Here is a 16716-nt window from a genome sequence, read left to right on the forward strand (position 1 = left end):
CTTGTTCTGGAGCCCAGCACTGGCAAGCTTATTGGATTGCAGGTGGAAAGCCACATTAGCTAATAGCCCTAAACAGATCAAAGTAATAGAGGAAAACCTGAGATAACACACACATGGACATGGACTCCCTACCTCCTGTTCCATCTCTCAATAGCATTGGGGTGGGGGTAATGTTGTGTAGTGTGCATTTTTGTGTTGTTTGTTAATATTTGATGATGCTATAGAAGAAAAAAATGAATGGGCAAAAAAGATAATAAGTGGAAAGGAGAAAAGATGTAAAAAAAATAAGAATAGATGTAAGACATAAGTGTAGATAAGTAGATAATAAGTATTTGGAGTGGAAGGTATTGGCAAAATTCCTAGGATATGCAGTTAAAGAGAAGACGTTCCCAAGCAGAGTCTGTGTATACTAAGCATAGAGAGAGAAGGAATGCAAAGACTCAGAGAAATCTAAAATTCACAACTATAAATATCCATTAGGCACTGGGGCACTAAATATTCATGAGGTTTTAATTCAACCACCCTTTCAAGTTCTATGTGGCCTTCATCCAAGTGCAACTAGAAGTTCTAGCTTCTTAGCAAGCTAATTGGCAAACATGGCTGGACCAGACATCCTTGTCTCGCTGGCCACAGGCACCTTCTCTGATTTCACCTCCTTGTTCAAATCTCAATTCCAGTCCTTAGAGCATTACAACAGAGACACTGATGATGCAGAGATAGACACCCAACAGGAATACTGTGTTGGCAGGACTCAGAGCATGGCCTGCCCACCCCGCTTGCACCTTATCCTGAGTTCATTAACTAATCCTATACATTCTGCCTAGCTTATGTCTGTGTTTTAAAGTGACTCAATAAACTAAGTGCTTGGAGCAGTTACATTTGGCACCTTCTGTGCTGTGACCTCTGGGACCTCTTGGCTGATGAGTGTCCAGTTGGCAATGAATATGGGGATGACTCTCAACGAAGGTAATAGATCAGACTAGAGAAAGGTTCTCTGAAATTAAAGCAATATTTAAGAGAGAAATCTTTAACCTAAGGGGACTATGAAAACTGACTCATGGTCTATTGTAGAAAACACATTAAATAAGAAATCAGAAATAAATTCAGGTCAAAACTCAACAGAGGCCTGATCAAATCTATACAGAAAAAAATCAAAATCCCAAATCAAAGGAGATGGCTTTAGTGTTAGTGAGAGCTATGTCTAATGTGGATAGGCAGATATATTTGGCACAAATCAAGTGAGGCTGCAACTGCCCACTCCTGGGAGCTGACTGTGGAGGACTCTGATACCCAACATCCCAACTCTGCCCAGAGCATATAAAGAGGAACATGATGATCCAGCAAAATAGCTTTTGCAAAACCCCCAGTACTGCTCATGGTCTGTCACTCATCACAAAAATGAGGAACTTAAACCAGATCAGAATTAAATGAATAAAAGTTTAATCAAATCTTAATTAAGAAACACAATGAATTGGCAGAATGAAAGACATTCTACTCTAAGTCAATCCATCACTATAGTTTTTGTCTTTTCAAGGATGTCTTGCAAATGGAATCATACCATGTTTAATCTCTTGAGCCAGGCTCAGAAGTTTCATTCAGCATAATGCCTTTGTGATTGATCCCAGTTCTGTGTGTATCAGTTGTGTGTTCTTCTCACTGCTGGACAGAATTTCGTGGTATGGTTGTACCTCAGTCTTCTTATCTATTCACTTATTTAAAAACATTTTAATTGTTTCCAGGTTTTGGTTATTACATGTAAAACTTGTGTAAATTTTGGTGTAAAAAGAACTATTTATTTTTCTGGGGTAAAAAGCTAGAAATGAGGTTGCAACCAAAAGTGGGAAGTATATGTTTAACTATATGAGTTTATGTTTAACTACAAACTGTCAAACCCATTTCCACAGCAGCTGTACTATTTTCCATCCTCAGCAATGTCTGAGATTTCCAGTTGCTTTATATCCTCACCAGCACTTGGTGGTGTTAGTACTTTTTATTTCAATCATTCTGATAGGTATATAGGATGTGCATGTGTGCTCAGTCATGTCTGACTCTTGGCAACCCATGGACTGTAGCCATCCAGACTCCTCTGTCCATAGGATTTTCCAGGCAAAAATACTGGAATGGGTTGCCATTTCCTCCTCCAGGGGATCTTCCCGACCCAGGAATCAAACTCAAGTCTCCTGCGTCTCTTGTGTTGGCAGGTAGATTCTTTACCTCTGAGCCACTTGGGAAGCCCCTAGTATATAGTGATTCCTTCTTAAATTCTCTTTTCTTTCTTAGGAAACTTTGCCGATCCATTGAACATCCAAAAAAAAAGTTATTTCATTCCTAAAACTCATGCCATGAAAGTTTTGATAGTATCATCATCATTTAAGTTCAGTTCAGTCACTCAGTCGTGTCTGACTCTTTGCGACCCCATGGACCACAGCATGCCAGGCCTCCCTGTTTATCACCAACTCTCGGAGTTCACCCAAACTCATGTCCATTGAGTTGGTGATGCCATCCAATCATCTCATCCTCTGTCATCCCCTTCTCCTCTCACCTTCAATCTTTCCCAGCATCAGGGTCTTTTTAAATGAGTCAGCTCTTCACATCAGATGGCCAAAGTATTGGAGTTTCAGCTTCAACATCAGTCCTTCCAACGAACACTCAGGACTGATCTTTAGGATGGAATGGTTGGATCTCCTTGCAGTCCAAGCGACTCTCAAGAGTCTCCTCCAACACCACGGTTCCAAGGCATCAATTCTTCAGTGCTCAGCTTTCTTTATAGTCCAACTCTCACATCCATATATGACTACTGGAAAAACCATAGCCTTGACTAGACGGACCTTTGTTGCCAAAGCAATGTCTCTGCTTTTCAATATGCTGTCTAGGTTGGTCATAATTTTCCTTCCAAGGAGTAAACGTCTTTTAATTTCATGGCTGCAGTCACCATCTGCAGTGATTTTGCAGCCCCTCAAAATAAAGTCTCTCACTGTTTCCACTGTTTCCTCATCTATTTGCCATGAAGTGATGGGACCAGATGCCATGATCTTAGTTTTCTGAATGTTGAGCTTTAAGCCAACTTTTTCACTCTCCTCTTTCACTTTCATCAAGAGGCTCTTTAGTTCTTCTCCGCTTTCTGCCATTAAGGTGGTGTAATCTGCATATCTGAGGTTATTGATATTTCTCCTGGCAATCTTGATTCCAGCTTGTGCTTCATCCAGCCCAGCATTTCTCATGATGTATTCTGCATATAAGTTAAATAAGCAGGGTGACAATATACAGCTTTGACATACTCCTTTTCCTATTTGGAACCAGTCTGTTTTTCCATGTCCAGTTCTAACTGTTGCTTCCTGACCTGCATACAGATTTCTTAAGAAGCAGGTCAGGTGGTCTGGTATTCCCATCTCTTTCAGAATTTTCCACAGTTGATTGTGACCCACACAGTCAAAGGCTTTGGCATAGTCATCATCTAAGTGGCAATGCAAATCCTGTCTTTGCTTCTCCACTTACTGTCTTTGTGATCTCTGTCATGGTACTTCTCTGTACCTCCGTTTACTCTTCTGTAAAATAAGACTGATAATACTAATATAGCTATCTCATAAGGAGGTTGCTAGGATAAATAAAGTGATAAACACAAATAATGCCTGCCAAGCTGTAAGGTCTATAAAAATAGGAAACTTTATTGTTATTATTTAAGAAAAAAAAAAAAAGAAGCTGTTTCATTTACCACATACCTGGAAGAAAAAATGGGAAGGGACTGAGGGAAAAAAAAATCCAAACAACCAGAACAGCTATAGAAATTTCAGACATCATCATCAGAAGGAATTTGGTACCATATGGTATAAAATAAAAATAATGGCTCTTCCTCTCTGAGAAGAAGACCACACAAAACCAACAGTACATTCAAATGTTGGGTATATATATCTAACATCTGGTAACCCTTCTGTGAGGTTATGGGAAGATCCAGGAAACTTGAAAAAACCTCACAACAGCAAGACGGCCTTTGAATAACCTAAGCAAGCCCTTCAGTCTTGCCCCTAGCAGTTTCCTCCTGTGAGCTGGAAGTCACTATGTTTGACAACTATGCTTTATTGTCTCTGTTTCACATTAGCAACTAGGCTTTGGGGATAAAAATCTGTCCCATTCCAAATCTAAACTGATACAAATTTCTTGCATGCGTGCACATGCACACACTTGCTCTGACAACATATTGGGCATTAGAACAAACTGGGACAATAACTCAAAACTATCCAGAAACACTGACAGCTGCTAGTACAGTGGGCTAGATGTACTGGGGTACATCTAACAGGAACCTGGGGCAAGCCAGCTTCCCTCTGCATACAAAAGGAAGAGGTACACCATACAGCAGGCCAAACAGCAACCAAGGGCACATCATTCTTGTGTGATGCTACATCCTCCTTGAAAGGGGGCTTGCTGGTTTCTCAGAGCTCACAGAGAGGGGAGGACCCACTGGGTACCTGGGTCCTTCATAACCTGGCGTGCTACAGTCCATGGGGTCACAAAGAGTCGGACACAACTGAACTGAACTATCTGCTCTACAATTCTAATTGAAAAAAATCAAATGCTGAATCTTGAGATACTTCTAAAATTAATTAGCAATTTTGGGGGGTTTGGTTCTAGTTCTAAGTAACTTCATGGAAAGCCTAGACTTATTTTTATTTGTTCAGTAAGAACAAATATTATCAAGAATCTAATTCGTATTAGAGATTGTAGTGGATCTTGGGATACCATAGACAATAAAGTGTATGAGGAGCTACTTTCCTGGATTTTACAGTGTGGTAGTAATTTGGGTGCTGATCCTGGGAGTATACAGAAAGGCCACAGACAGTATTCAAAAAAATTGAGAATTCAATCCTGGGCTACAGACTTGAAAAAGAAAAGCCCCAACTATCAGAATTTGATACGTGGCTCAGGATTACATTTTCCCTAATTAAACCTATGCACCAGTAACATCACCTAAGTGGTGTGCTTGCTAAACATACATGTTCTTACTCTCATATTTACTATGAAACAAAGTCAGCTTTCTTTTTGGAGCTGAAGGTGCCTTCTGACTCCAAAGACCAGAAGATTCCAGGGTATTTGCTTGGCTCTGGTAGATTGACTCTCACGGAACTGACATCAGTCACAGGGGTTTCCATATGACTCTCATGTAACTGACATCAGTCACAGGGGTTTCCATACTATTCCATTAAGGGTGAGTGTATACAGAAGGAACAGGAAAAGTCTCCCTTCCCTCTTAACTCTATTTTCTAAGAGACTTGCTAAAAGATCTTTGGTGTTGTGATGTGAGGAAGAATTTTTTTTTTCCTCTCAGAAGTACAATTGAGTTACTTTTGCCTCTTGTTTGGAATTCTGCTTCTGATGACGGCACAGTAGTTCATATTGGACCACATCTCTTGCAGATAACAACTGAAGCTCTAAACAAAAACAAACAACAACAAAAACCCACAGACAACTAACTGAAGGAAGAAGTGAGAACAGGAAAAAACTGGAGTGGAGTTGACACTTGGAAGAACGGGACATTACTTAGTTATTCTCCCTCTTTTATGGATTTTTGCCTGAGGGCAAGCTTCAGTCTGTGTGGTGGCTGAAACTCAGAAACCTGCGCATTTGTCCTCGTTGCCCCAGTACAGTGTGCCCCAATGTAGTGGCTGAGGAATCAGAGGAGAAATGTAAGGGCAACCACACAAACTAAAAGTTAAGGGGAGAAATCTCAGAAAAAGAGAATTACCCACCAGATGCACCAAATTATCTGTGTAAAGACTGCCCATCTCTGACTGGCCTTTGAATGATGCATGAGCTTGGCAGACTGCAAGCAACACAGCTAAGGCTAAAAGAAGTAACAGAAGAGCTCAGCTACTGCCACTGCAAGAGAGACAGAGTCTGTGTTCAGACAAGTTAATTGCCTGCCAAAACAAACTAATCAATGCTATTCAGAGCAACAACAGAATCCAGAGTCTCTATAATATATCACCACAATGTGCAGAATATAACCCAGAATTATTAGATATATGAAGAAACAGAGAAACATGACTCATTCTAAAAGCAGTGCTTCTAAAACTTTTTGATCTGAGGAACTCTTTGTACTTTTAAAAACTATTGAGGACCCCAACAGAGCTTTATCATGCATATTATATCTATTGCTATTACCTTATTTAAAATTAAAGTTGACATTTTACAAAATTTATTAATTTCTAAAAATGTGTGTGTGTACTCAGTTGATTCCAATGCTTTGTCACCCTATGGACTGTAGCCCACCCAGGCTCCCCTGTCCATAGGAATTTTTCAGGCAAAAATACTGGAGTGGGTTGCCATTTCCTCCTTCAGGAAATCTTCTTGACCTAGCGATTGAACCCGCATTTCCTGCATCTCCTGCATTGGCAGGTGGATTCTTTACCACTGAGCCACCTGGGAAACCCAGCTATTTTAAAATAGCAAAAGTAAATATAGTACATGTCAACATAGATAATATGTTTTCATAAAAAATAACTATATTTGGCAAAATAAAAGCAATTAATGAGCGGCATTATTTACATTTTTCCAAATCTTCAATGTCTGATGATAGAAAAATAGCAAGATTCTCATGTTTGCTTATCCATGCAACCTATTGCAATGTTTTGGGTTGGTTTACATTAAAAAGATAATCTGGCCTCATATAGTTGGAGAGGTAGAAATATTTTAATAGCCTTCACAGATAATTGTGGATATTCTTCTTTAATACTGTACCAAAATTTGAGAAATAGTAGTTTCTTAAAGATTTATTGCCATGTGGAATCTGAAACTGGTAAATTTCATATGCTATTATATTAAAATCCATTGTTTTATATTGTACCTTTAATCCATGCATGAGTTTACAACACTAGCTTTGGTCATTTATGAAATACTGGTTCATTAAGTCATGCAGAACTTTTAAATGTTGATTAATTTCATTGTTCAATATTAAAAATCACAGTCATTAATATCATTACTGATCTCATTAGGCAAGTCTTTAAATACTAAGAAACTTTATGCTCATGATGATAGTTATAAATTTTTTAAAATTCCAATTTTCACTGAAATTTCAAATTATATTGCAGATAATAAATATTGTCAATTTCCTTGAAGTGACAAACTCTCATTCACTTTTTAAAAAATATCTACCAAATACTGAATTCTGAATTACCAGTGTGGCTACTCATTGTTCTTTAAGTTAAAAATGGTATTTCATGAAAGAATCAGCTAGTTCTGCTCACAGCTCAACAAATCACCAAGTACTTTTTAGATCTGCTTTTTTTACGCAGCAAAAGTGGTTTATGCATGATTCACATCTTGTCAGAGAATATTTTAAAAAATCTGTATTTAAAAGTTGAGATTTGAAGAAAGTAATAGTTTAATTTGGCTTCATCCAGGAAATTCTTAAATAACTAGCCACTAGTACAGCTTGATTCATTCTAAAATGTCAGGAGTTTTACTGACAACTGCTTTTGTATAGTCATTGCAAATGTTGGCATATTCCTACAGGCAAATAACACATTAGTATTATTAGTAAAATAGTTTTAACTTTTCAACTCCACAGAAAGCATCTTGGGAACCTCAGGAGCCTGCAAACCATGCTCTGAGAAATGTTGCACATGAGAAAATATAAACAATGAAGACTGACCTCAAGATCACCCAGATTGGGACTTCCCTGTGGTTATGAATCTGCCTGCCAACACAAGGGATATGGGTTCAATCCCTGGCCATGGAAGATTTCACATGCTTGGAGCAGCTTAGCCCATGCACCACAACAACTGATCCCCCCTGCTACAGCTATTGTAGCCTGCTCACCGTGGGGCCATGCTCCACAACAAGAGAAGCCACCACAGTGAGATGTCCATGTACAGCAATGAAGACACAGCAGAGCCATAAATAAATAATAAATGTAAAAAGGTCACCCAGATGTTTAAGATGAGAAAATTCCCTTTATAGTCTTACTTCAGTGGCTGGGGCCCGCAAATTAAACTGGCAAAGGAGATCAATAGGAGAAAAAAGGATATTTTTTCTATGTGTATGTATACAGGAACTAACCAAAGAAGTAATTAACTTCCTAAATGGTTAAAGTTAGAGGCTTTAGACCTAACTTAGAGGGGAATGGGAGCAGACTTGTATGAGATGAACAAAAAGGTTTCATTAGGCAAGACAAATGGGTTTTAAGAAAACCAAACTGAAGATAAGAACATCTGTGGTAATGTTTGTTTCAGCAGGTGTGAGTGGAGTGGTCTTTCCTTCTTCTTCATGGCTGTGAAATGTCCCAAAGAAGGGATTTACAGCAAGTTTAGTTTATTTTGATTTCTCTCCTGAGAGTAGACCTGCTTCCAAGATGAGATTTATGACAGCCTCATTTCTCAGAAGCTCCTGCTGAGTCAGATAAAGGAAGCTCCGAGAAAGCTCCTTTCTACATCTGTCAAATCTCAAATATATTCAGCTTAAAATACGGATACTGCTGTGGAGCTGGGATAGGTGGATGTAGATCAGCAGAGCTGGTTACAGGGAACTAAAGACGAGGAGTCTCTGCTATAGACTCAGTCTTGTCTCCTCAAATTCATATGTTGAAGACCTAACCTCTAATGAAACTGTATTTGGATATATGGCCCTTAGAGAGGTAATGAAGATGAGTAACATCAAAAAGGTGGGGCACTAATTCTATAGGACTTAAGAGAAGAAGAGGCAGAGACATCAAGGAAGCACACATACAGAGGAGAGAGGAACATGGCTATAAGGTGATCATCTGCAAACCAAGGAGAGAGGACTCACAAGAGACCAGATCTCTGGACACTTTGATATTGGACTTCTAGTCCAGTTTGTGGTATTTGCTATAGCAATCCAAGTTGACTAATAAACCCTCTTCAGACTCCTTTGGGCTTCCCTGGTGGGGAAGAATTTGCCCACAAGTGGGAGACCCTGGTGACCCTGATTCCATTCCTGGGTCTGGAAGATCTCCTGGAGAAGGGAATGGCTACCCACTCCAGTATTCTTGTCTGGAGAATTCCATGGACAGGGGAGAAAAGAGTCAGACACAACAAAAGTGACTGAGCACATACATGCAGACTCCTTTACAGATGTAGAGGACAGAATCAAATTCTTACCTATTGGGAAAGAGTCTAAGGAACAAAGCACAAGAACCCCAAGACCTGAAGAGAATCGGCTAAACCACAGCTTTCCAGTTACACTCTGACAGAGCAGAAGTTCTTTTTAGCTGATTGAGAGGTAAGAGAGACACTGTAACTTTGAGGGCTAAGAGAGGTAAAGAGTAATGGGATTGGCCTTCAAATCTCAATTTGAGATTGGCCAATTCTCATCCTAGACATGCTAACAGCCAAGCAGAGATTTATTGTCTAGTGGGGATGGCATCATTTAAGCTTTCCCTGGGTCTGTCTGGGAGAACATGATGCAGGAAGGGAATGTCAAAGGATCCAAGGGGCAGGGAAAGACAAACAGGTGGCTCAGAGGAGAAGGCTGGGTGAGAGGCATGGAGTGTCCAAGACCAAGTGACCAGGGTAGACTTCCAGCTCAGGTCAGAGCAGCATAGACTTATTGGTTTTGAATTAGGATCCAGGTGGACTGTGGCATCTATCTTTTATTTTGTCATAGTAATTTAAAAAATGTTACAACAGTTTTAGACTTATGGAAAAATCGATAACAGAAAAATAGTTCCTATATACCCTACTCCAAGTTTCTCCTGTTATTAATATCCTACTTTAGTATGGTACATTTGTTACAACCAATGAACCTATATTGACATGTTATTATCAAGTAAATGCTATATTTTATCTGGATTCCCTTCATTTTTACTTAATGTTCATTTTCTGTTGCAGGATCCAGCCAGGATTCCATATTCCATTTAGTCATCATGTCTCCTTAGGTTCCTCTTGGCTGCAACAGTTTCTCAGACTTATTTTTTATTGTTTTGACAGTTTTAAGTATTGGTTAGGTATTTCGGAGAAAGTCCCTCAACTGGGATTTGTCTGACATTCTTAATCACAATTAGTATGTGGTTATGGGTTTTGGGAGGAAGACCGTGGAGGGAAGATGCCATTCTCATTACACCATATCAAGGGTACATATTAATTCTGTCAATATGGCTTACTGCTATTGATTTTAACCTTGATTGCTTGGCTGTGGTGGGGTCTGTCAGGTTTTTCCACTGCAAAATTAGTCTTTCTATTCCCCTTTCCACACCATACTCTTTGGAAGAAGTTACTGCATGCAGCCAACATGAAGTAATGGAGAGTAACGCACTCCCTTCTTGAGGGCAGAGTGTCTACACAGATTATTTGAAATTCTTTTACTTGGGAAATATGCTTCTTCTCTCCCATTTATTTATTTAATCATTAATTTATACCAATAAATATCCAATATTCATGGATATTTATTAGTAAAGCGACTGTCTGCAATGTGGGAGACCTGGGTTTGATCCCTGTGTCGGGAAGATTCCCTGGAAAAGGAAATGGCAACCCACTCCAGTACTTTTGCCTAGAAAATCCCATGGACGGAGGAGCCTGGCAGGCAACAGTCTATGGGGTTGCAAAGAGTCGGACACGACTGAGCAGCTTCACTTTCTTTCTTTCTTTCTTGAGTTAATTTAGCAGTGGCCACAGGACTGGAAAACGTCAGTTTTCATTCCAGTCCCAAAGAAGGGCAATGCCAAAGGATGTTGAAACTACTGCACAATTGCACTCATTTCACATGCTAGCAAAGTAATGCTCAAAATCCTTCAAGCTAGGCTTCAACAGTATGTGAACTGAAAACTTCCAGATGTACAAGCTAAATTTAGAAAAGGCAGAGGAACCAAACACCAAATTGCCAGCGTTTGTTGGATCATAGAAAAAGCAAGGGAATTCCAGAAAAACATCTTCTGCTTCATTGACTATGCTAAAGCCTTTGACTGTGTGGATCAAAACAAACTGTGGAAAATTCTTAAAGAGGCGGGAATACCAGACGCTTTACTTGTCTTCTGAGAAACCTGTATGCAGATCAATAAGCAACAGTTAGAACCAGACATGAAACAATGGACCAGTTCAAAATTGGGAAAGGAGTAGATCAAGGGTGTGTATTGTCACCCTGCTTATTTAACTTCTATGCAGAGTACAGCATGCGAAATTCTGGGCTGGATGAATCACAAGCTAGAATCAAGATTACTGGGAGGAGTATCAATAATGTCAGATATGGTGATGATACTATTCTAATGACAGAAAGTGAAGAAGAACTAAAGAGCCTTTTGATGAAAGTGAAAGAGGAGAGTGAAAAAGCTTGCTTAAAACTCAACATTCAAAAAACTAAGATCATAGAATCTGATTCCATCCCTTTGAAAGGTTGTTGCTGAATCACGCAAAGATGCCGGGATTCTTGGCCTCCGGAGGAAAAGAATTCAATCAGGGGCCAGAGGTGAGGCTTGATCGCTCAGAGCTTTTGTGTAATAAAGTTTTATTAAAGTATAAAGGAGATAGAGAAAGCTTCTGACGTAGACATCAGAAGGGGGTAGAAAGAGCACCCACTTGCTAGTGTTAGCAATGGAGTTATATACTCTCCAGTGAATCCAAAGAATGTCTGGAGGTTGTAATTGTAAAGACCTCACCAGACCTACTCCCATAATTTACATTTTAAGATAACAGGATTAGCCAGAAGGTTTAATCCAGAGATTGTCCTCAGGCAGGATACATAACCCTAAGGAATGTAGAGGGAAAAAAAGTTTGTCCTTTCTCCCTCCTTGAGAATTTCAGACCCCTCTCTTCTTGGGGACCCCTAGACTTCTTATCAACCTGCCTAGGAAATGACTCTTTCATTCCCCTCTTTTTCTTTTAGGAGAATTATGTTGCCAAGGGAAAGGGGTGTCATTTTCATTCCATAACTACTTCCTGCTGTTTAGTGGTGTGGTCCCTAAATTGTTGAGGCAACATATTCTCCTAACCCTCATATTGAGGGTCTCTGATGCAGGGGCCCCAAGTAATAGTTGGAGGAGACTATGGCACTCGTAGGAGCTTGGACAACCATTTGTAAATTAAAAGCTTTTAGACGGTTAGAAAACCCCATTATACAGTTACAGACATAAGGCAAAACAGTCATTAAACCAAGTTAAAATCAAAATGAAAAGTCACATTATGTCCATAGTTACGTCAGTCCATCTTAAGGTTGTTAGATGTCATCAGTTTAAGAAGAGGCATCACATTCGATTGTTGTTGAAGGTATTTGCAGACTTGGAGAAAGTCTTTTCCTTGAAGTGGAGATGTCCACCACAGGAAGCCTTCCACTGATGAAGAGGGGAGCACTCCACAGACCCAGCAGTTAGACTGATTGTGAAATGCTGCATAGGCGTGAACCCAGGATAGGAAGGAATTGTTTTGAGGATCAAACGGCAGACTCAGGATTTTTGGAGTCAGCAGAAGTAGGCTCACATAGATTATCAGGCCCATCTTTTGGCTCGTCCAGACAGTCCCATTATGGAAGTGGATTGGGAAGAAAGGCCAGGGGCTTCAGTAAGCATGGAGTAAGTTGCCCCAATATCTAAAAAGAAATCAACAGATTGGCCCCCCACAGTTATTAATACCCGGGGTTCCTCAGGTATAATTAGGACTGGAGCTTGTGTGGGGACCCAGGGCACCTTCAGTCCTGATTGTCTTGAGAGTCTGACCCCTGAGACCTAAGCCTCTGGGGGCAGTCTCTCTTCCAGTGTGGTCCTTTGCAGACTGGACATGGAGCCAGGGGCGGCTTAGATGGCTGAGGGCAATCTCGCTTGAAGTGCCCCTCCCTTCCACAGTAATAGCAAGCCCATTCCTTTTCACCTGGATCCCTCTGGGCGTTTTTCTCAGGCTGCTTAAGAACGGTCTTCATAGCCATTGCTAAGGCTTCCGCCTGTTCCTTTGTCTTTTTCTGCCTTTTTTTCTTTTCCTCATATTCCCTACCATAATAGACTGTCTGATGTAACAGTTGTAACAGATTATCTAAAAACTGATTTGGTCCATACGCCCGTTTTAATAGCTTATGGCGGATATCTGGAGCCAACTGAGTGAGAAATCTCTCTTTTAAGATCACTTTTCCCTCTTCACTTTCAGAATCGATCTCAGTAAATCTGTGAAGGGCTTCTCTCAGTCTATCTAGGAATTTACCAGGAGCTTCCTTCTCCTCCTGTTCTATATTTGCCAATTTGCCATAGTTTAAAGGCTTAGCATGGCAACCCACTCCAATAGTCTTGCCTGGAAAACCCCATGGATGGAGAAGCGTGGTAGGCTACAATCCATGGGTTGCAAAGAGTCGGACACGACTGAGCCACTTCACTTCAAACGCTTAGCACGCGGCCTGCCTGAGTCCTTCAAGGATACATCTGACAAAATGACTCTGATCCCATCTTTCTTTAGCTGTGTTGTAGTCCCAGTCTGGTTCTGTAATTGGGACGGCCTAATTCCCAGTAGGGAGGTAGCTATCTCGTTCTCTCTCTTCCCTACTGATTCATTACCAAGCCACTCATCTCCATAAGCAACCGCTTTTCCCAAAACTTGACTCTGCATCGGGAGTCAGTGTTTGTCCCAAGATATACATCACATCTTACCAAATAAGGTCATAAAGCAAAATAATACCTTTAAAAGCTCTATTTTTCTGGGTCCTCTAAATAGTCTCCCAGACCCTCCTTGATTCTTTGTATTTCTTGATAAGAAAAAGGCTTATTAACTCTCATAGACTGATTATTTCTCCTGGTGGGTGCTTCATGAAGAGGCAACAGCTTGTGTAGCTGTTCTTTAGTCTTTGGCTGCTCTGCACATATGATCCCAGGGATAGATTGGAGAAAGCTGCTTTTCTTTATCTCTTTGTCTCCTGTCCTCCATCTCATCTAGCAAAGTAGGAGGACAGGAAGGAGCTGAAGGAGTCACACCAAAATCTATACCCTTGGGACATAAGTCTGGCATATTTCACAGAGAGAAAAAGGGCAATACATATGCTTCTTCTACCCATTTCCCTTGTTTTCTACAGGGCCGGTCTAATTGTAAAACAGTATTATACTTAAGAAACCCTCCAACCAGCCACCGTTTGCCATCCTCCAATGGATACCTTGCCCATGCAGTATCACATAGGAAGACCAAGTGTGTCTTCTTTAAGCCCTGGGGATCAAATCTATCCCAGTTTTTCAGGATAGAGTTCAAAGGAGTGAGGCTAGAATTGTTAGCTCCCATCTGTAAGAGAGAAAAAAGCGACCAGCCCCCTCTTTCTACCAGAGGCGTCCCTCCTTGCTCTAGATGGGGGTGCAGACAGATTTTACACCAAAGCTTTTCTGTCCTGGTCGGTCTTAATCTGTCCCTTACCAACGCAGGCGCCGTACTCATCCCTCCCAGTTCTACCACCAAGATGGGGTGGGGGTGCACCAGGGGTAGATTTGATGGCATCCCTAACTGACGTCCAGCTCTTCACCATTACCTCTGATGCCACCCGGGGTGCAATCAGAGTAACCTTTGGGAATGCCTCCCAGGCTAAGACCGCTGGGGGCACCGTTCGTCACCTGAGTGCCTGTGCACGACCCTGAGTATATTCCTGACCACAATAAGACCTATACGAACATAAAATTGAGATGTTCATAAAACTGAGATGTTCCTTCCAAAGGTCACCACACCAGTATAAGAGTCTACTCTGGTCCACTAAGAGCCAGCGCTACCAAAGGAAAAAACCCCATTGCAGTTCCAATCCGAGTAACCTTTAACCTCAGAGATGCTATTGTAGCTAGAGCTCCATCTAGCTTCCGAACTGTCAATTCCTAGCAAGGCTAGGCGCTTCCTGCTACCAATCCAAATTTGGGACCTAAGTCATAGTACACAGCAACAGCATAGATCACAAGTCCCTTGAAAGTCTATGATCTGACAGATTAGGTTCGTACTTCTAATTTCCAAGGAGTTATGAAATGGTCAAAGAGACTGAAAAGTTTGACCAAGAAAGGAGAGCTTGGTCCACATGCTTTGCCCATTTCTAGTCGATCACCAAAGGAGACATTGGGTGCCTCTTGGCGTTGGAAGGTCGGTATAAGCCCCTGACAGGTTTCTGCCAAAAGCCATATGAGGTCACCGCGGAAGCGCAGAGCAGGGCTCCTCACTTGCTTCACACAGGGCGTTTCATTCATTCATGCAAGCACACTGTAGAGTTGGTGAAGTACAGCAGAAAACATGTTCACTAGGAGAACAAAGAACTAGAGCTCTAAGCATCCTTATCATGTCCTGAAGAATCCTGGACAGGCCCCCAAGATGAAAGGTTGTTGCTGAATCACGCAAAGACGCCGGGATTCTTGGCTTCCAGAGGAGAAGAATTCAATTTGGGGCCAGAGACGAGGCTTGATAGCTCGGAGCTTTTGTGTAATAAAGTTTTGTTAAAGTATAAAGGAGATAGAGAAAGCCTCTGACATAGACATCAGAAGGGGGTAGAAAGAGCACCCACTTGCTAGTGTTAGCAATGGAGTTATATACTCTCCAATTAATCCAAAGAATGTCTGGAGGTTGTAAAGACCTCACCAGACCTACTCCCATAATTTACATTTTAAGATAACAGGATTAGCCAGAAGGTTTAATCCAGAGATTGTCCTCAGGCAGGATACATAATCCTAAGGAATGTAGAGGGAAAAAAAGTTTGTCCTTTCTCCCTCCTTGAGAATTTCAGACCCCTCTCTTCTTGGGGACCCCTAGCCTTCTTATCAACCTGCCTAGGAAATGACTCTCTCACATTCATGGCAAACAGATGGGGAGAAAGTGGAAATGGTGACAGGTTTTATTTTCTTGGGTTCCAAAATTACTGTGGATGGTGACTGCAGGCATGAAATTAAAAAACACTTGCTTCTTTGAAGAAAATCTGACAATCCTAGACTGAATATTAAAAAGCAAAGAATCACTTTGTTAACAAAAGTCCATACAGTCAAAGCTATGTTTTTTCCGGGAGTCATGTATGGATGTGAGAGGTGGACCATAAAGAAGGCTGAGTGCTGAAAAACTGATGCTTAGACCTTGATTCTGGGAAAGGTTGAGGGCAGGAGGAGAAAGGGGTGACAGAGTTTGAGATATTTGGATGGCATCACCGACTCAGCGGACATGAGTTTGAGCAAACTCCAGGAAATACTGAATGACAGAGAAGCCTGGTGTGCTGCAGTCCATAAGGTTGCAAGGAGTTGGACAGGACTTAGCAACTGAACTAAGAAGTAAGCATTAGAAAAGTGTCAGGATGTGGAGGAATAAAAGACTGTTAGATGAGAGCTACCTAGTGGCAAGTTCACAAATGCTGTAAACCAATGATAGTAATTCCTGGAGGAGGAAATGGCAACCCATTCCAGTATTCTTGCCTGGAAAATACCTTGTCCAGAGGAACCTGGAATCCATAGGGTCACAAACAGTCAGACATAACTAGGTGACTAAGCACACAATGACAGTAGTTGTAGTATTAACAGAATATAGCAACACTAGCCTTACCTTTCTCTTCCAACTGATATTCATCGTTCCCAGAGCACATCTTCTTCTGAAACGTAGAAGGAACCAAAAGAAATTAAATTTTACTGGACACCTTAACATTATTAAGAGGCTGTACAAAATAGTGATTAAAGAACATGGGGACTGAGGTTATATATATCATGGTTCCAATTCCAGCTTCATGACTCATTAGCCATAAAGTTTGGTGAGTAACTTAATCTCAGTGTCCTCATCTGCAAAATGGAATAATAATACCAACTTGGAAGTT

Source organism: Bubalus bubalis, chromosome 3, assembly GCF_019923935.1.
Source record: "Bubalus bubalis isolate 160015118507 breed Murrah chromosome 3, NDDB_SH_1, whole genome shotgun sequence".
In the NCBI taxonomy this organism is placed as follows: domain Eukaryota; kingdom Metazoa; phylum Chordata; class Mammalia; order Artiodactyla; family Bovidae; genus Bubalus; species Bubalus bubalis.